The sequence below is a fragment of the Ranitomeya imitator genome, chromosome 6 (assembly GCF_032444005.1).
Source record: "Ranitomeya imitator isolate aRanImi1 chromosome 6, aRanImi1.pri, whole genome shotgun sequence".
Classification (NCBI taxonomy): Eukaryota; Metazoa; Chordata; class Amphibia; order Anura; family Dendrobatidae; genus Ranitomeya; species Ranitomeya imitator.
In genome coordinates, this window is record NC_091287.1 from 216,248,033 (window position 1) to 216,270,553 (window position 22,521).

At 42.8% G+C, this 22,521-nt stretch overlaps 1 protein-coding gene across 7 annotated transcripts in view; it reads right to left on the reverse strand.

Annotated features, from left to right (window-relative positions):
• LOC138642361 (poly(rC)-binding protein 3-like) overlaps positions 1–22,521 on the reverse strand; it is a 1,684,203-nt gene that overhangs the window by 309,031 nt on the left and 1,352,651 nt on the right. Inside the window, exon 1 of one of the 7 annotated variants that reach the window (XM_069730483.1) lies at positions 11,388–11,971. The exons of 5 other annotated variants lie outside the window; for them this stretch is intronic. The gene's annotated coding sequence lies outside the window, so the exon portion shown is untranslated. Of the gene's footprint in view, positions 1–11,387; positions 11,972–22,521 lie in introns of those variants that run through there. One more of the 7 variants, XM_069730479.1, reaches the window with a different exon arrangement.

Consider the following 22,521-nt stretch of genomic DNA (forward strand, 5'->3'; position numbering starts at 1 on the left):
GCCCCTCCTTCTGGCCTCCATAGTATGATGATGTCCCCCATCATGGCTCTGTTTACATTTAATAATAAAGCAAAATATTCATTCCACTTACCTATTGCTGCTCCCACAATGAGCAGCTCCTGTGTCCTTCACTGTGTGGTGTAGGCGGTACAAGACAGTGACATCATTGTACCGCATACATACGTACGCCGATGTCACCTGCTGTTGTCCGCTAATAGACCTGCAGTTTATAAAGATATTGCTGTACAGGCAGCCAGTGGCTCTCTGATCCACAATACTTGACCACTGAATATGCATCTGAGGGAACACTTCCAGCTAAAAAAAAGAGCTGGCTCTGGCGGGCCTCCCTTCACCATAGCCCCATGATTGACAAACCACTGCTTGAGTTATTGCGACAGGTCACTGCCTGCTGGACAGCTTGCTGCATCTCAGCCTTACAAGGGAGCAGCAGAATGTTGCCACCTACTATTAGATAGCACAGACCGCCTCCTAATGTGAGGTGTTCAGCTCATCTCATGGTAGGTAAAGCACTGACCTTCCCAACCTCTCCTTTCCTCCTCAAATGGAGTCACACAGCCGCGACACATGCAACTGGGGAGCCAGTCACCTGATTACCGGGAGCGCTCCAGGTCTCCAGGTTCCCGAGGCAGCTATTTGGGAAGCGCTACAGATGTTCGGATAAGCACTTATCCAAAGCTATTTGATCATCCCTAGCCATCAATTCACCACTACTTTGCACATTGCATGATATTCGATCATCCCTAGTGATGTCCTTTTCTTTTTTGGGGGAGGGGCTTGGGGGGTTCATATGAATTGAAATGGATGTTGTTTAAATTTGCCAGGAACTGTGAATTTCATTAAATTTGACTTGAATTTGATTTTCATCAAATTGATTCAATCATCTCTACTATCAACTATTTATTTTTCATCTTCTCAATTAACCGTCCAAATCTGCCCTTAATAATTAGTGGAACATAAGCTGTCTAACCTCAGTATCAATTAGTAAAATATCTACTTGTCCAAATTTAAGAAACATTTCAGATGCAGTTCTCTTTCTGTTCTGGCTATACAAGCTGATTTTTCCCTGTCTTATTCTTTCAGTGACAATGAGAGGTCTGTTGGGAAACTAGGCTCAATGGTCATGAAGACCAGAAGTGATGTCATGTGATTGACTGAAACAGATTATTTTTTTTATTTACAGATAGGACAGATAACATTAAAATCACTAGAATATTGGTCCATAGCATGTCAAATCTGAAACCACACTTTTTAGCTTTCATCTACAAACTCAAAATGTATATTACATTTGTATATTAGGGCAGCATAGTGGCTCAGTGGTTAGCACTGCAGCCTTGCAGCGCTGGGGTCCAGGGTTCAAATCCTAACAAGGACAACATCTGCAAAGTGTTTGCGTGGGTTTCCTCCGGTTTTCTCTCACATTTCAAAGACATACTGATAGGGAATATAGATTGTGAGCCTCATCGGGGACAGTGATGATAATGTCTGTAAAGTGCTGTGGAATTAATGGCTCTGTATAAATGAGCAAAATAAGTAAGTATTGTAGGAAAACATTAATTGTATTTTAAATACTTTTTATCACTGTTAACTATACAGCAAAAATAATTACTTAATTTAAAGCGCTGTAAAAATATAATGCTACTAATTAGCAATAGGTTTTTGCACACGTAAAACATGTTTTCATTTTTTGCATTGCAATTTATTGAGACCCTATTTTTCTTTCTGTGCAATAATATGAGGAACTAATTTTGGGGTACGGCTCACACTTATCTTAACTAACGATCATTTGCCGCATTAGGATACAGAGAGATTCCAGCAATGATTTTTTTTTTTTAAATAACAGTTAATTAACACATAATTAAAAATATACATAGAAACACAGGGACATTTAAAAACAGGGTGGGAATAAACCTCCAAAAGGGGGATGGATTTTGGTCAAAGGCTGGGCCTCCTATGCAATGTAAAGCTCATAACATAAACAGCCGTCTAGTGCCCAAAATCATATGTGTCAAAAGTTATGGTTCTCATAATCAGCAATGTAATGCCCAAAATCTTATCATATATGCCAGAGAATCTAGTTCTGTCCACACAGACAAATTCCTTATCTGCTGCAGACTTCAAGAAAGTGCATAATGCAAACAATGCTTAGTGCAAAAAGAAGTCTAATTTAAATAATAATAATCTTTATTTTTATATAGCGCTAACATATTCCGCAGCGCTTTACAGTTTGCACACATTATCTTCACTGTCCCTGATGAGGCTCACAATCTAAATTCCCTATCAGTATGTCTTTGGAATGTGGGAGAAAACCGGAGTACCTGGAGGAAACCCACGCAAACACGGAGAGAGCATACAAACTCTTTGCAGATGTTGTCCTGGGTGGGATTAGAGCCCAGGACTCCAGCGCTGCAAGGCTGCAGTGCTAATCACTGCGCCACCATGCTGCCCCAATTTAAAGGCAATTATTGTGGACAGACAATGGCACTAGCACACATGAGGGAAGACAGCCACACATCTGTCTTCCCTCATGTGTGCTAGTGCTATAGTGTCTGCCACATCTGTCCGGGAAGAAGCTATTGTGAAACGGCCGTTGGGGTTGGGGATGTGTGGCTGTCTTTGCCCCCTGGTGCATTTTATGACTTCTAATGCTCTCAGGTGATGTAGTCTTTTTTTATGTCTTTTGCCTTACTACTGTCTTTTTTGCCACTGATGATATGTGACGTACCTTGATTTTTGTTAACTTATACTTGTGACAATCAATTGTGTTAAAGGGAACCTGTCACCCCAAAAATCGCGGGTGAGGTAAGCCCACCGGCATCAGGGGCTTATCTACAACATTCTGGAATGCTGTAGATAAGCCCCCCGATGTTACCTGAAAGAGGAGAAAAAGACGTTAGATTATACTCACCCAGGGGCGGTCCCGCTGCGGTCCAGTCGGATGGGTGTCTCTGGTCCGCTGCGGCGCCTCCCATCGGAAAGGTCAGAGAGGCCCGGCGCCTGCTCACTGCAGTACTTTGCTTTGCCCTCAACAGGGCAGACAAAGTACGCCTGCGCCGGAGCCGTGGCTGAAGATCAGAAGAGGACGTCTTGGAATGAAGATGGGAGGCGCCGCAGCGGACCAGAGATGCCCATTCGACCGGACCGCAGCGGGACCGCCCCTGGGTGAGTATAATCTAACGTATTTTTCTCCTCTTTCAGGTAACATCGGGGGCTTATCTATAGCATTACAGAATGCTGTAAATAAGCCCCTGATGCCGGTGGGCTTACCTCACCCGCGATTTTCAGGGTTTCAGGTTCCCTTTAATATTTTATGATGTGTGCCAGTGCTATAGTCTATCCACAATACTTGTGAACAGACTATTGCTGGTTATGTCCTGAGGAAGAGGTCATTTGAACCTTGAAACGCGTTGAACTACTTTTGTCTATTTGAACACCTTGACTTTATATCATTATCGGCAGCGCAGACTACATCCACAAAATCCTCTATCTTGTCATATCTGATACGGTCTCTTGCGGACCCGTGGCTCTGCTGCAGCTGGAATCCTCATTGAGATCTATATGCCTTACTAATAGATCTATCAGGTTAGTGCAATTTGAACTGAACGAAATTTGTGTCCATCGGATGAGACCCTATTGCGCTGATCTCTCCTACAGTTTATTCTAGATTTACTACAGGTAATTCCACATGTAAAAGCATACACATGACTGTATATATCTTTTCAAATCAGTGATGAGTTGGACAAAGTTTCTACCCTGTAGTATCTACTATGCTATTCTTATGTTGGAAGAGCCTGAACAGACCATTCACCTAGGATAGCTATTTCCCAGTTTAACTGTGGAGAGGAAGATAAGCCAATGCCAGACTCTTGTCCTACCCCAGAAGGATAAAGCATGCTGAAATCCAATATGTCTGATCTTCATTTCTCCTTCCATTTTATGTTGAAAGGAAAGTCATAATGTACCTCATTTATATTAGCTATATTAAATTACATTACTATTGAAGTTAAACCCTTAAAGCGGTTTTCTGCTACTATGAAAGTAGACCTCAAGTGCTCAAAAATACCTAAATGAATGAACAAAGCAGGTACTAACTCAAAGCACGTTCTAGCTCTTTGATGCTGCTCAGGTCTTGGTATTTTGACGACACGTCAGCAGCGCACATGATGATGTTGCCAATCACTGAGCTCATGCTGTCTACCCCTGCAGGAGCTGCTGACATGAGTAACTGCTTACAGAGGTGATGTGCACTGTCAATAGTATGTCATCACTGAAGCCAAAACACCAAGCCCTAGCAGTGACTGGGAGCCAGCAATCACTGCCAGTTATCAACAGTTATCTGTTGAAACTACCAGTAAGGAAATTTGTTGGGATTTTACATGTAAGTAAACAATATTTTGCATTGGTTTATATTATTCTACATTGTTCATAACATTTATAATTACATTTCATTTAATATTTTAACCATTCATTCTTTTTAGTGGACAAGCAGGATGAGCAAATCCTCCAAATGTTACTGGCTGACCTGATGAGGTAAATGTTCTAAGCCATAGGCCAGGATGAGAAGCATGGACTGGAGGCAATGATGCAGCTGAATGGTACATGGAACAGAAAAAGCCAGTACAGCTCGATATGCAGGATGGCAAGTGGACAAGCAGAGCTGGAAGCACTAGATGCTGCAGAGCTAAATGTGAGGACAGAGCAGGAGCAGTGAGACATTTGCAGCAACCTGGTATCTTGGTGCAGGAATGATGCAGCAGATAGGAACAATAGCACTGTTGTAGAAGTGCAGTAGTACACAGATATGGCAGAGACATGTTTAGTATTAGGTACTTTAATTCAGCAGAATTGAGGTTATAGACAACACCAAGAATATCAGAAATTAGATTGTAATTTAGTGTCTTAAGCAAAGTTGAGGGTTCAGCAGCACCAGGAACAGCACAATTTCTTTATTAAGTGCCTCAAATCAGCAGAACTGAGAAATGGAAGCACTAGGAATAGTAAAGACAAATTTGTGACCAGGTAGCTTGATTTAGCATAGATGATGGCAGCACCATGAAAAGCTAGGATTTAGCTGGTAATAGTAGCTGTTTGTTGGATAGTGGGCTGGAGCAGCTGAACAGATATCCAGACATCTGGCTTGAACAGAACAAAGTAGGAAGCGTGACTTAATTTTAAGAAAGCATGTGGTATGAAGTGCACCACTACTAGAATACTCAGATGTGAACAGCAACCTGCGCTGCCCTTGAAAAAGCTTTGGAAAATTACATCAGAGGTGATTGCTGAAATGCTATAGTAACTAAAAGTGGAAAAGTACAGAAGGAACCTGGCTACAGAGGAAGGAAGAAAAGCCTGGTGCTGGAGCCTGGACAGCTGAGTAACACACAGAAATAACACACAGAAATATGAGCTTTAACAGCCTTTCCATTGCATTTATCTACATATGGGTAATAGCAGTTGTATTGTATATTCTCCTATTTTATTGCCCTGTATATATATATATATTTTTCTGTATTTTCATGACTATGAAAATTGTACATTCACAGGTTTAATAAGTGGGATTTCTTTACTTATAAATGGGGTTGGGCCATCAGTTGTGTTGAGCAGAAGTCTGGTGGATACACAGCAGATAGTCCTACTGAATAGACTGTTAAAATGTGTATTATGGAAAGAAAAAAGCAGCTAAGTAAAGAAAAACGAGTGGCTATCATTACTTTAAGAAATGAACGTCAGTCAATCCGAAAAAGTGGGAAAACTTTGAAAGTGTCCCCAAGTGCAGTGGCGAAAACCATCAAGCGCTACAAAGAAACTGACTCACATGAGGACCACCCCAGGAAAGGAAGACCAAGAGTCACCTCTGCTTCTGAGGATAAGTTTATCTAAGTCACCAGCCTTAGGAATCGCAGGTTAACAGCAGCTCAGATTAGAGACCAGGTCAATGCCACACAGAGTTCTAGCAGCAGACACATTTCTACAACAACTGTTAAGAGGAGACTTTGTGCAGCACGCCTTCATGGTAAAATAGCTGCTAGGAAACCACTGCTAAGGACAGGCAACAAGCAGAAGAGACTTGTTTGGGCTAAAGAACACAAGGAATGGACATTAGACCAGTGGAAATCTGTGCTTTGGTCCGATGAGTCCAAATTTTAGATCTTTGGTTCCAACCACCGTGTCTTTGTGTGACGCAGAAAAGGTGAACGGATGGACTACATGCCTGGTTCCCACCGTGAAGCATGGCGGAGGAGGTGTGATGGTGTGGGGGTGCTTTGCTGGTGACACTCTTGGGGACTTATTCAAAATTGAAGGCATACTGAACCAGCATGGCTACCACAGCATCTTGCAGGGGCATGCTATTCCATCCGGTTTGCGTTTAGTTGTGCCATCACTTATTTTTCAACAGGACAATAACCCCAAAAACATCTCTAGGCTGTGTAAGGGCTATTTGACCAAGAAGGAGAGTGATGGGGTGCTACGCCAGATGACCTGGCCTCCACATTCACCAGACCTGAACCCAATCGAGATGGTTTGGGGTGAGCTGGACCACAGAGTGAAGGCAAAAGGGCCAACAAGTGCTAAGCATCTCTGGGAACTCCTTCAAGATTGTTGGAAGACCATTTCCGGTGACTGCCTATTGAAGCTCATCAAGAGAATGCCAAGAGTGTGCAAAGCAGTCATCAAAGTAAAAAATGGCTACTTTGAAGAACCTAGAATATAAGACATATTTTCAGTTGTTTCACACTTTTTTGTTAAGTATATAATTCCACATGTGTTAATTCATAGTTTTGATGACTTCAGTGTGAATTTACAATTTTCATAGTCATGAAATAAAGAAAAATCTTTAAATGAGAAAGTGTTTCCAAACCTTTGGTCTGTACTGTATATATTTATATATATCCTAGTGTGCATTTCCAAAACCTCAGTAGCATCTACTCTAGACTGGCTGATTCTCAACACTGGGTTTCCTGTCGCAATATACAATTATTCATATGTCTGAGTTCATTCACACACATCCTGTCCCTAACCCTCATTAACTAAACGTAGTGAATAAACCTTTGCTTCTAAGTTAAATCCTATCGGCCATGGATTTCCTGCTTAATGCTAAAACCCATGTGACCCATTTTTCTTCAGCAGATAGTTTGCCAAAATTGGAACCGGCTGAACAAAAAATCTCCAAGTCTTGCTGAAAGAGGACAATTTTATAAGTGGTTTTTACATTAGAAAAGATTAAAAATCTGCTGAGCATCTAAAATAATTTATACTATGTGCTAGCGGAAGAAAATGGATATTAAACTCTTAGCACCATAAGCATAAGATGGCTTGAAAGGTATTCAGCATTTACCAGTGGAGTAAAGGGAGTCAATCTGGCCATGATAAACCACCCAAATGACAGTATAGACAGGACTATATTACACTATAACCTGATGAAGACCCCCTACATTTAGGACCAGCTGTATACTCTTGCGCTAATGCTAAGATACCGCACAAATAAAAAAATGCTCTTTACGCACAAAACGCTACCTACTGCGAGACTTAATCATTGCCCGTTCCTTAAGACACACCATTTCATAACATTTCAGTACACTGCATATTCCAAGACTGTAAAAATGTAATGTTAATCCCTTGATTTTACATAAATAAAAAATTATTTAATTAGGCTGTAAAATAAGTTATGCAGAGTCATATTATAACTATAGTATACACCCTATTGCAGCATCGACACATATTAATGAATGTACATATTGAAGGGGAAAAGGCGCTGGATGCCCAACATACTATATCAGACACTATTCATTAACTCACAAGTTTCTATAAAATGAAAGGTCACATGCTGGTAGCCTGTCAACAAAGAATGGCAGATGCTGCTAGAACAAAGCTGCTGGATTGGGGTAAAGGGTAAGTTACTGGGGATTTTTACATTTTACAACATTTGTTTCTACTTTTACCTATTTGTTTTTCTATGTGGAGATTCCACTAAGTGGAATGGAAATACTTATCAAATCTGTATAAACGTTGTCTTACATTATATAAGAAATGGTAATGTGATAATGTGACATAAGTGCATGGGAATAGATATGCTGACGTGTAAAAGCAGACATAACAATTTATATTGTGGTTTTTTTTTTCTTTTATTCACCGCTCTTGTTATACTTGTAATTGTGCTTTTATAAATGAGAAAGTTTTTTTTTAATTAAAAATGAACATGATTAAAAAAAATGTCTGAAAATAATGACATGTTTTGATGTGCCTCTCTTTTAGATATTCTATTTGACATGCTCTCAGTGCCCTTGAACTCTTACATTCCTTGACAATGCAACCCAAAATTATCCTACTGATCCCAGCATTGGTATGTGCTCACATGACGTTAGTGTATTTAGCATGGCACTGTGCGTCGCTGGTGTTTACATTGTGTCTACAGGATGAAAAGTGTTCCTAGTAAAGGCGGTATGCAGCACTCGGCAAAATGTCACAGTAGAAAAACCTTTAGTAGAGAAGTCTGCTGAAAATCTTGGCATGTTGGCAGGGAAAACACTGTGTAACATACACGAGTTTCTAACATGCATTTTTGTTGGTTATTTTTCCTCTCTCAGTGTGGGTGAAATCTGCTACAAAAATGCTGAAAGAAACGGCTTCAGGAATCTCATTTACTTTGCTGGTATTAGGATCCTTCAGTTTTTTTGATAAATGCAACAAACATATATATATATATATATATGTGCCACTTTAGTGGAAACTTCATGCATTTCTTTTCCGGCCTTGGATCTGTGTAGAATGGTAATATATGCAGTGCTATCACAGTCATGCATGCATTTGGGTTTTCATGCTTCATACATTATTATTTTAATTATTATTATTTATTATTATAGCGCCATTTATTCCATGACGCTTTACATGTGAGGAGGGGTATACATATTAAAACAAGTACAATAATCTTGAACAATACAAGTCACAACTGGTACAGGAGGAGAGAGGACCCTGCCCGCGAGGGCTCACAATCTACAAGGGATGGGTGAGGATACAGTAGGTAGGGTAGAGCTGGCCGTTAAGATTTTCCAATGCCATACATAGTTGTGATAAATTCTCCACTAATAACCGCATCTAAGCGGAAAGGGTACAAAATTCTTACTTTTCAGGCCTGCAACATTGTGAAAGGCACAGAAATGTCATTGTTTGAATGAAACTTATATCTGTACAAGAAGGCCTTTCATTCCAAATGAAAGAGCAAAAATCCGAACCCATTAGCTGCTCTCCCAGTTAACAATGTCAGCCTTATTTGCAAAACAAAACCGCCAAATGTCCATCTCTCAATTAGGGCAATTCACATCTGTGACCAGATCTGTCCTGTGTGACCCATGAATACTTGAGGCCTTCCGAATGGTTCCTATCAACAGTTTCATACAACAGTTTCACATTCAGTTCAGAAGTTTACATATTTCATAGCTACGAGTCTAGTTGAGCTGATTAACAAGTAATAGTTGTACCAAAAGACCTCATCTTGAATGTTCATCGCTCTATGACCTTTGTATCAGACAGTGCTGTGCAGGTGAAAATCCCAATGCTAGAAAGTGTTCTGACCTTTCTGATGCTGTAATTATTCATATTTATTAATATTATTTCCGCTTAGGAAAAAGATCTTTCTGTGTATCATTTATATTGTTATCCGTGCGGACAATATTAATATTACACTTTGTATAAAAAAGGATGCTAATAATCATAGCAATATCCTAGAAAGCACACATATACACAATTCTCTGTTACAACTATCAAAGAGCCTGTCCGTAAAGAATACAGAATAAACACTGAATACACAGTGAGCCACAAAGATAGGACCTCCAGCTATGGCAATATTTAGTGGTATATACGTCTATACATTACTGTCCATTAACTTCCATTGTTAATGAAATTGTATAAGTAAATATAAATTGTTAACATTTTGCCCCAATATTAAACACAGAAAATTGTGGAAATGAAAGCAGAGAGCTAACAACATTATATGAAACTAAAAGGTTTTCCCTTAAAAGTAAAGAAATTGTGTAAAAACGATAATTCGGCCCATTCATAAAAATACGATCAGACTTGTTCAAGCAACCACTAGTGACCAAAGTACATTAACCAGTTCACTGTGAAGCAGGCCTCGCCCGCAACGCTTCCCACTACTTAAATCTTTATCATTATGGGGAAAAATAACAGAAGCTAAATGTGCCTTCTCGTATCAATGGTATGTAGACATTCCAATTATTCCATGCATGTAATGCAGGTGCATAGGACATAAAATACAGGCCTGTTACCTTTTATACATGTAATTTACAGCATATAGAAACTAGAAGATGTGCTGGTGATCTATCAGTGGGCAATATATACATTTCATATACGTATAGTAGTCACTCTATATCACATCCCGCAAACAGGTAAACTACTAATACAGGACAAGCAAAAGTGCGGCGCATACAGGACACAACTCTTCTGTAGCAGGCCAGCATGCAGATATACACTTAGGTAGTTCAGCATGCAGATATACACTTAGGTGGTCCAACATGTAGCCCAACACACAGATATACACTTAGGTAGCCCAACACATAGATATACACTTAGGTAGCCCAACACGTAGATATACACTTAGGTAGCCCAACACGTAGATATACACTTAGGTAGCCCAACACGTAGATATACACTTAGGTAGCCCAACACGTAGATATACACTTAGGTAGCCCAACACATAGATATACACATAGGTAGCCCAGCATGCGGATATACACTTAGGTAGCCCAACACGTACATATACACTTAGGTAGCCCAACAAGTAGATATACACTTAGGTAGCCCAACACGCAGATATACACTTAGGTAGCCCAACTCGTAGATATACACTTAGGTAGTCCAACACGCAGATATACAATTAGGTAGCCCAACACGTAGATATACACTTAGGTAGCCCAACAAGTAGATATACACTTAGGTAGCCCAACACGTAGATATACACTTAGGTAGCCCAACACGTAGATATACACTTAGGTAGTCCAACACGCAGATATACAATTAGGTAGCCCAGCATGCAGATATACACTTAGGTAGCCCAACACGTAGATATACACTTAGGTAGTCCAACACGCAGATATACACTTAGGTAGCCCAACACATAGATATACACTTAGGTAGCCCAACACGTAGATATACACTTAGGTAGCCCAGCATGCAGATATACGCTTAGGTAGCTCAGGCTGCATACATACACTTAGGTAGCTCAGCATGCAAATATACACTTAGATAGCTGCATACAGAAGGCACACATAGGAAAGTGTAGGCTGATCCACATTGCTGGAGCAGACTGATTCCCCATGTCACTAACACATAAGAGAACTATATTCAGCACCAACCTTCGCCTCCACTGAAAGCTCAGCCAGAGTTCCTGAACAATGCTCTTTCTTCAGCTCGGTCACAGTGAGTGCGGCCCTTCTATGTGTCTTCTGATTCCAACTGAGGACAGATGGCCAGGAGCCCTGAGCCTCGCTGGAATGAGGCAAAGCTTTGCTTTTTTTTCTCCTCTTGCTTAGCCCCTGACAGATAAGCCTGAGTCAGGCACAGTGAGCTCACAACACCCCCTCCACCAATCATTTCAATTAGTGCCACATGAGAGGAGCTTCTGCCCAAAATCTTCTTAGGAAAGGGCCAGAGGGCAGGGCAATCTCCTTTGCTCAACAATGACCAGAAGCAGCTATAAATATAGTGAACAAAGGCTCTGTCAGGGCTGAGAATGTGATGTACTAATCCCATAGAGCACTACAGCAGGCATACAGTGAGGGACAGCTCTGTTTCATACTGTAATCTGACTGGAAGACCCCTTGTCTAATCCATGAGGACGACTAACAGGAATCTGTACATGAAAGATGCTTTCCTAGGCGCTGCTACTGACGGGATGACTGGGTGTATTTGGCACTCCTCTCAGCATCCTGAAATCATCATTTACTGGAATGATGCACTGGCATCATCAGCATCACATTGTATCTCCTCCGCCAGTCACTACTGTAGGTGACGTCAGCAGCCCGGCTCCTTACAGTACACACATGTATACAATGCTCAAGGTTCAGCAACACACCCAGCCAAAGAGAGAAATGGAAAAGCAGAGCCTCCTTCCCTATCTACAGAGACCTTTCCTCATGTTTCCTTGTAACTGCTGATGTTATCATGTAGATGTAATAGCTCTTCAGAGACAGAAATAACACACGTCTGTTTCGCGAGACGTGCACAAATGCGAATACTTCACTTTTTCAGGATATTATTGTATTAATAACTTTGGCGTGTTGTCTTGCACCGACATATAAAAGGAAATCCTACATGCTAGGTTAGATCAGTGTTGGAAAGAAAGCCGGGGTGGACCGGGCAGGACAGAGAATAATGAAAGTCCCTTACCATGCAAGCAGCCCATGTGCTCTGCCTGTGCTTTCTAAGCATCTGATTGTCAGTTTGCTCTGGTGGTGACAGCTGCTGCTTGGTGCTGGGTATTGTTTGTTTATGGGGGGGTGGAGGACAAGGAGTGGTTTCATTTCCATTGCAATCGGCGGTGTGTCCAGGCCTTGTTTACTGCACAATGCATGCATGTTGCTGGGGGAGTCAACAGACAGTAAATGGGTCCTTCCTTCCTTCTTCTAAACACCCAGCAATCTGTACATGCTGCATGAAAGGTGTGGAATAAAAGTAGCTGCCTTCATTTGGGATACGAAATGTAAAAATAGATGCAATCAATATGAAGGAAGACCACTCAAGGTTGGATGGCTGACATATAAGGTCGCTATGTGCCCCGGCATTGATTTCGCGTGACATATCAGTAGTGAAATATAAAGAAGCATGGCCGCCCTACTTACGTGCATTAGGCTTCAGATATGTGGTGTTTCTTGCTCCTGCTCTTCAGCCTCATTTCTAGTTCTATTAATAAAATTATAGCATGAATCATTTATGGCCCAGCAGTGTATCTGGGAAATGTGTTCTTGTTTAGCTCCACTGTGTCTGCAGAGCAATGGCATGATGACTCCCTCTGCACTTACCTTGTAACGGCATGTCCATCCTTACCGCCATGACATTCATGGGAGCATGGACGGAAATATTAAGGAAAGCTCAGGTTGGCAACTGATATTTTCTTTTTAAAGGTTTTTAAAGCAGAGAGATAATCTCTCGAATGAGTGTTCACAATCATTTCCTAGCGTAAACATGCCCAAAGATTGAAAGATGGATGATAATTCTCGTTGTCATTGATTGCATCTGTAGAAGTAAAAGACAAACCCCCGTGTAACCAGACATCTGTTACTTGTAATGGATCTGTATGAGATGGAGGAGGCAATGAAGAAGAATTGCATGAAAGCATATTGTTACAAGTAGATAGTGCTGCTTCACTTGCTATATAGTGGATTGGCGCTTGTTACAGGAAGTTGGTCTGTTATGTAAAAGGACCCTCGGTCACTCATAGTATATATATATGCACCTCAATTTTTGCGAAATGATCGCCGAGAATACTATACATTGCAAATTGTCAATGAGCATGTATAATACCAAGATCACGATTTATCAATGCTTTTATGTCAGAAAACTGGCGTAAAAGGTCAGCCTTGTGCAAAAATGTTGCAACTTTGTCAATTTCAAGCCAATTTCTTGCAGCTGTGCCAAACTGGGTGCACTGGAGCGTGATACCACAGCTTGTCCAATTCAGCACAAACTGTGATGTTCCTTGCATTCCATTATTTGACTGGATTTATGGTAAGGAAATCAAAGAAATGAGCCAGAAACGCATGTTGGTATAAATGCAATGTGTAAGGGCACATTCACAATGCGGCCATTTAATAGATAAACCTAGGTTAAAAACAAAAAGAGCAAATACCTAATAGTAGGTACATAAATAAATAGTAATAGTATATTAATAATGTACTACACTGTGGTGTACCTAACATAGGGCACTTAGTTAACACTACTAAGTGGATTAAAGTATGTTAAGGTAAGTGGTGAGGGCACAGAGGCGCCAGTCACCGTCAGACACGCTGTTTGATGTGCCCTTCTTAATGAATCAGGAGCATCTGACTCTTCCACGCTCCCTCATCAAGACGGGCATGGAAATCGCTGGTCTTCATGAGTCAGGGCTCAAGTGTTTCAGATGATTACTAGCACTAGCAATTTGTCCAACTCTTGGATATGTCATGTGGAAGGTATCAGGCTTCCTACAGCCATTTTAGCAGACTTTTCACTTTTCTGTGCTCTGGTATTGATAAAAAATACTAATTTGAAGAAACAAGAACATAGAGGAGTCCTCCCGTTGTTATTACTGCTTTTATAGGCTCACCACAGTCACTTTCCTAAGCTATAGTGACGGAATAAGAGAAGTAGAGAGCTGAGCTATGTCAGTGAAATTGTAATGTGAGTCACTGAAGCATAATTAACAGCTTCTGCAAACCGTAATTGAAACCCATAACTTACACCCATTCGGCCCCCCTTCCTTTGTATATCATATAGAAAACGCCAACTTCGTTTCCATGACCTCATTCATGATTATGGGATGTCATCTTTGATTTAATAACAATCCCAGCGATTAATGAAGGCTCTCTACTCTAAAGGTTAATATAAACAGGATTGCAGTGTTAAATCTGCAAAAAACAAACTGTCCACAATGATAATGCAAATAGGGAGCCCCTGGCTTGCCTCCTGCCAGGGAAAGTAGGCTACATGCTGGAAGTATTTCCCTGGGTTGCATGGAGAAAAGATGTATAGCTGGTGATTGGTGAATAATAAAACACAAATGATCCCGTTAGAAGGGGAGATATGTACATATGTCTGCGTCTAATTCTAAAGATAACAATTCTAATTATTAAGAATGTTTGTGGAGCAAACAGTCCTTTGCCTTTGGTTAAGCTTTTTTTGTTGCCTGCATTTCATTTATTAGACAGTGAAGTATATTAATTATTAAAATTCAGTTTTCTGCTTTTAAGGATAGATGATGGCAAGCGAGATGTACACAAAGGAATAATGCTGTTTACAACAATCCATCAGATTTAACCTACTTTTCAATGACACTTTATAAAATGAAAAGATACCACTGTTTATTATGTAAACTATGCACTAATAATATAATCAGACAAGTTCATACACACTAGTGCAGACAAATGGTGGACTCGTTGCCTGGAGAAACCAATAGATCATTCGATTATGGAATAATATGAGCTAATTTTGCTGTAAATAACTATAAGGTTCACCTTGAGCATTATACTATACAATATTTCAGGTAAAGTTCAGAGGAAAGTTTTTTTGCCTTTCTCTGCATAACAACTGTAAAGCAGTGATGGGCATTATAAGTGAGGGACACTATGTATCTCCAGGATGCGCATAGAAGCGTATTAAGGCTGCTGGAGTGCATTGCTGTCACAGGAATAGCTGTGGTTGTAATGCAGAATAAAAATAAGTGTGGTCTTGAACAAGTTATTTGCTCAAGGTAGATTTAAGTAAACTCGGCATGGGCTTTAATTTTTGGAGCAAACCACAGGATGGTAGTGGGGCAGTTTGCTCTCTCCAGCCGAGTCTTACAAGTGACTCATGGCCACAGATTCCATTTAAAAAACCTGCTGTAAAGGGTTGGGTGTGTCAGTGTTTGTTTGCAAGCGGCAGAGCAGGTGGCTATGCAACAGCTGGCTTGTGTGAGGTAACACAGAGCCAAGGGACGGAAACGCAAAAGCCCCGGCTGCAATCCAGAGGATACCGTGTGCTTTTCATTTTGTGTGTTTTTTTTAACATTAAATACCTTTGCTTTGAACTTTACTGGGTCACTGCCTCATTACTGCACGGTATGAACACCGCTGCACTGCACACCGTTGGGCTAAATGTTGGACCGAAATAGGATCCTTCATTAGAATTTTAATTTAAACTCCTTCAATTGTTACTATACCACTCAAACTAGAACAGGTTTTCTTTTTTTATGCCACTCTATTCCGAAATGATGCACCCCTGTAATAAAGATGGGATGGAGCCGCATATTCATGACTGTAATGGGCGGCACCACGTGACCGCTCATTCAGGAGAAGCTGCGGCGAGGACAGGACGCTGCGAGGGAGCCGGGTGAGTATTTTATTACCAGCGGGCGGGCGCACAGGTGGTGGGAGGGGGGTGGGGACAGGGATCTTTATTTAAAACACTAAAAAACAACAACAAAAAAGGATTTTTCATATCTTCTTCATATCTTCTTTCCAGCGAACGCTGCTGGAGAGAAGATATGAATGGCGGCTTCAGCACCAGATGCAGGGGACAGCGCTTATCTCCAGCGCTGTCTCCTGCACGCTCCGTGTGGTACCCAGTCGGCACACGGGCGGCACACGAGTGCCGCACGTGTGCCACACGGATGGCCTACGTGAGCTCACGGACACACGGACATGGATAACTCCGGTACCGATTTTTTCGGTACCGGAATTTTCTGGACGTGTGAGACTGACCTTATATAGCACTAACATATCCTGCAGCACAGCAACAGATCAAAGCCCTGACACATACGTAAATGTTACTGTTATAATAATGTGTATAGTGGGTGCGAAAAGTATTCATACCCCTTTACATTTTTCACTTTTTGTTTCATTGCAGCCATTTGATAAATTCAAAAGAGTTCATTTTTTTCTCATTAATGTACACTCTGCACCCCATCTTGACTGAAAAAAACAGAAATGTAGAATTTTTTGCAAATGTATTAAAAAAGAAAAACTGAAATATCACATGATCATAAATATTCAGACCCTTTGCCCAGTATTGAGTAGAAGCACCCTTTTGAGCTGGTACAGCCATGAGTCTTCTTGGGAATAATGCAACATGTTTTTCACACCTGGATTTGGGGATCCTCTGTCATTCATCCTTGCAGATCCTCTCCAGTTCCGTCACTTTGGATGGTGAACGATGGTGGACAGCCATTTTCAGGTCTCTCCAGAGATGCTCAATTGGTTTAGCTCAGGGTTCTGGCTGGGCCAGTCAAGAATGGTCACAGAGTTGTTCTGAAGGTTTACATCCAGGATGTCTCTGTACTTGGTTGTATTCAGGTTTCCTTCAATGACAACCAGTCGCCCTGACCTTGCAGCTGAAAAACACCCCCATAGCATGATGCTGCCACCACTATGTTTCACTGTTAGGATTGTATTGGACAGGTGATGAGTAGAGTTGAGCGACTTTTAGTTTTTTAGGGTCGAGTCGGGTTTCGTGAAACCCAACTATCTCAACAGTCGAGTCGAGTGGAATCGGCTGATTATCGCGAAAAGTCGGGGATCGACCGAAACCCAATGCAAGTCAATGGGGGAGCATAGTCGGCAGTGAGTGGAGGCCAGGAAAACATGTACAGTGCCCATTTTAATGGCAAAAACCATCCATTCTTGTTACTGAAGCTTGTCAATCTTAATTTACCTTATAATAATAGTAAGGCATTGGAAATTGGGGGTCATTTGGCTAAAGTTGTGGGGGGTAGGGCTGGTTCAAGTATTTAGTGGGCCCAGGAAATCTGGACCACGTCACGGCAGTGGAGCAGGGAGAGGTAAGTATTTCAACTTTGCAAGTGCTGTGATCCTGAGCAAGCAGGGGGGGCCCACTCGTTGGCATTGGCACTGGCACAGGGCCCCTCAAAGTACGGCGGTGTGTTTGCACGGCGGGGGTGCCTCCCACCGGCAGCGACACTTTTGCGTACTATGAGGGGCCCTGTGCCAGTGATGTCGCCAACGAGTATTCCTTCCCCACCTGATGAAGGAACCTGCACTTTCATCTGCACCTTCCTCTTTGTCCCCGTGTAAGGTGGTATGGTATGCGGGAAGATGAACCTGACTTTCAGCAGGGTCACAATCGTGCTGTGTAGCGTGCACGGGGAATGTTGCATTATGGGTAGTGTTGAGCATTCCGATACCGCAAGTATCGGGTATCGGCCGATACTTGCGGTATCGGAATTCCGATACCGAGTTCCGGTACTTTTGTGGTATCGGGAATCGGTATCGGATACATATTAATGTGTAAAATAAAGAATTAAAATAAAAAATATTGATATACTCACCTCTCCGGAGGCCCCTGGACATCACCGCTGGTAACCGGCAGCCTTCTTTGTTTAAAATGAGCGCGTTTAGGGACTTCCATGACGTCACAAGCCGCGACGTCATTCTCAAGCCCTAAACTCCTCATTCTAGGAATTTAGGACCTGAGAATGACGTCGCGGCTTCTGATTGGTCGCGTGGCGGTCACATGAGCGGCACGCGACCAATCAGAAGCCACGACGTCATTCTCAAGTCCTAAACGCGCTCATTTTAAGCAAAGAAGGCTGCCGGTTACCAGCGGTGATGTCCAGGGGCCTCCGGAGAGGTAATTATATCAATATTTTTTATTTTAATTCTTTATTTTACACATTAATATGGATCCCAGGGCCTGAAGGAGAGTTTCCTCTCCTTCAGACCCTGGAAACCATCAGGATACCTTCCGATACTTGGTGTCCCATTGACTTGTATTGGTATCGGGTATCGGTATCGGCGATATCCGATACTTTTCGGGTATCGGCCGATACTATCCGATACCGATACTTTCAAGTATCGGACGGTATCGCTCAACACTAGTTATGGGTCAATGTACCAGCAGACTCATCTATCACTGGCTGGGCAATGGGCAGGATGAGGAGGAAACACAGATATAGGCCCAAAGAATAAAGTGGGCTAAATGCAGTTCAAAATTGCTAACAGGACTAACCAGGGGGCATTGCAGTGGAGGACAACTGTAATGAGAGGCTGACACAGAGAGTAGGCCCAAATCAGTAAGTAGTCTAAATGCAGTTCAAAATTGGCAACAGTAGTAAACAGGCGGCACAGCTTTGTTCAGTGGAGGAGAACAGCAAGGAGCGGCAGACACCGATATTAGGCCCCAACCCAACTAGTAGGCCAAATGCAGTCTAACATTAACAACTACTTAACGAGAGCCTGAATATGGAATTTCAGGACAGGAAACCAGGAGAACAGCAAGGAGCGGCAGACACTGTTAGTAGGCCCCAACCCAACTAGTAGGCCAAATGCAGTTGTTCCATTTAACAACTATTTAACAAGAGCCTGAAGATAGAAGCTCAGGAAAGGCAACCTGGAGAACACCTTGGAGTGGAAGACACCATCTCTACAACCCAGACCCAACTTGTAGGCCTAATGCAGTGTTGTTTCAACAACTACTGAACGAGAGCTAGAAGATCGAAGCTATGGAGAGGCAACCTGGAGAACACCTTGGAGCGGCAGACACCGTCTCTACAACCCAGACCCAACTTGTAGGCCTAATGCAGTGTTGTTTCAACAACTACTGAACGAGAGCTAGAAGATCAAAGCTATGTAGAGGCAACCTGGAGAACACCTTGGAGCGGCAGACACCGTCTCTACAACCCAGACCAAACTTGTAGGCCTAATGCAGTGTTGTTTCAACAACTACTGAACGAGAGCTAGAAGATCGAAGCAATGGAGAGGCAACCTGGAGAACACCTTGGAGCGGCAGACACCGTCTCTACAACCCAGACCCAACTTGTGGGCCTAATGCAGTGTTGTTTCAACAACTACTGAACGAGAGCTAGAAGATCGAAGCTATGGAGAGGCAACCTGGAGAACACCTTGGAGCGGAAGACACCGTCTCTACAACCCAGACCCAACTTGTAGGCCTAATGCAGTGTTGTTTCAACAACTACTTAACGAGAGCTAGAAGATCAAAGCTATGGAGAGGCAACCTGGAGAACACCTTGGAGCGGCAGACACCATTAGTAGGCCCTACCGAAGTAGTAGCCCCAATGCAGTTTTCAAATTCCTATAGGCTGAAAACCAGACTATTGACGCTCAGCTTTTTTCAGAGGAGGACAGCTGTATTGAGTGGCGCAGACAGACACAGGTAGTAGGCCTTAAACAAAAAATTTGGCTCAATGCAGTTTAAAAAAGGTTACAGGGGTACACAGGCAGCATTGCTCTGGTCAGTGGAGGACAATTTCAATTATGGACTGCAGACAGACTTAGTACGCCTACAATTAAAAAAAGGATGCTCTCTGCAATTTAAAATAGGTTCCAGGGGTACACGGACCGCATTGGTCTGGTCAGTGGAGGACTATTGGAAGGAGGGACTGCAGACAGGCTTAGTAGGCCTAACATAACAACAGTTGGCTGTAGTCACTTTAAAATAGCTTTCAGGGGTACACGGGCAGCATTGGTCTGGTCAGTGGAGGACTATTGGAAGGAGGGACCGCAGACAGGCTTAGTAGGCCTAACATAACAAAAGTTGGCTGTAGGCACTTTAAAATAGGTTCCAGGGGTGCATGGGCAGCAGCGGTCTGGTCAGTGGAGGACTATTGGAAGGAGGGACCGCAGACAGGCTTAGTAGGACTAACATAACAAAAGTGGGCTGTAGACACTTGGAATTCTCTTGCAGGGGTACACAGGCAGCATTGGTGTTGTCAGCGGAGGCCGATTGTAATGAGTGTCTGACAGTTAGTACTCCCAAAAAATAAATAGATGTTAATGTCTCGCAATACAACAAAAACAAAAGGGTGGCATACTTAGGTACAGGGGTGGGCTCCTCTGCTGTGTTTCTGACCTAGTAATTTGGCGCAAAGTATTTACTGGTGTAAATATAGGACACTGCCCCAGACTATTTTAAGTAGCATCATACATGTCAACACATTGGTATTGTCAGTGCCAGGAATTGAAGGATGTCAGCGCATAGACTAAACATTGGTGGAGCTGTGAGAGATAATTTTGCAAATCGTAGAGCTCTGTTTGAGCTGGGGGGGGAACTGTCTTGTGGCCGGCGATACAGGCCCAGGGCCCCTCATGTTACAACGGTGTGTCTGATGTTGGTTGCGCGCCACCACCTCCAGAGACACTTTATTGTACTATGAGGGACCCTGTGGCAGTGCCATCGACCAAAAGCGTGCACACCCACCTCTTCAGACAAACGGCACTCTCACGGGTGCTTGCGCCAAGTGGCGAGACCACGGCCCCGTGGGGGGAGTTTGGCCATTTAGGGAGGTGTAAACATTTCGTATGCTGGACAAACAGCTGCTGCAAATTACGAGATTGGAAAACTCAGTCAGAGCAGTCCAGAAGCAAGACCTTTTCAATGGAAAGCTAGGTGTCAGCCGGGAAAGGTGGGGCAAAATAATTCGAAATCCAGTAGTAGTTCATTTTAATGAAGGTTAGATCATCAACATTTTGGTAGCCAGACGAGTCCTTTTTTTGGTTAATATTGAACCAGCAGCACTGAATACTCTTTCTGATAGCACACTAGCTGCTGGGCAAGCAAGCTCCTGCAATGCATATTCTGCCAATTCTGGCCAGGTGTCTAATTTGGATGCCCAGTAATCAAATGGGAATGACGGTTGAGGGAGAACATCGATAAGGGATGAAAAATAGTTAGTAACCATACTGGACAAATGTTGTCTCCTGTCACTTTGAATTGATGCTGCAGTACCTGTCCTGTCTGCGGTCATAGCAAAATCACTCCACAACTTGGTCAGAAAACCGCTCTGTCCAACGCCACTTCTGATTTGTGCACCTCTAACACCTCTGGTCTGCTGCCCCCTGCAGCTCGTGTGAGAACGATCACCGGCGCTGTGTGCTGGGAATGCCTGAATCAAACGGTCAACAAGAGTTGATGGTTTGGTTGCTAATATTTGTTCCAAGTTCTCATGTGGCATAATATTTTGCAATTTGCCTTTATAGCGAGGATCAAGGAGGCAGGCCAACCAGTAATCGTCATCGGTCATCATTTTAGTAATGCCTGTGTCCCTTTTGAGGATACGTAAGGCATAATCCGCCATGTGGGCCAAAGTTCCAGTTGTCAAATCTGCGGTTGTGCTGGCTTGAGGGGCAGTTTCAGGCAAATCTACGTCACTTGTGTCCCTCAAAAAACCAGAACCCGGGATTGCCACGCCACCAATTTCCAGTGGCCCCGGAGAAGCTTCCTCATTAAAAAAATACTCATCCCCATCATCCTCCTCCTCCTCCTCCTGTTCACCCGCTACCTCGTCCTGCACATTGCCCTGACCAGACAATGGCTGACTGTCATCAAGGCTTTCCTCTTCCTCTGCTGCAGACGCCTGCTTCTTTTTGTGCGTCAAACTTTGCATCAGCAGACGTGTTAGGGGGATGCTCATGCTTATTATGGCGTTGTCTGCACTTACCAGCCGTGTGCATTCCTCAAAACACTGAAGGACTTGACACATGTCCTGAATCTTCGACCACTGCACACCTGACAACTCCATGTCTGCCATCCTACTGCCTGCCCGTGTATGTGTATCCTCCCACAAAAACATAACAGCCCGCCTCTGTTCACACAGTCTCTGAAGCATGTGCAGTGTTGAGTTCCACCTTGTTGCAACGTCTATGATTAGGCGATGCTGGGGAAGGTTCAAAGACCGCTGATAGGTCTGCATACGGCTGGAGTGTACGGGCGAACGGCGGATATGTGAGCAAAGTCCGCGCACTTTGAGGAGCAGGTCGGATAACCCCGGATAACTTTTCA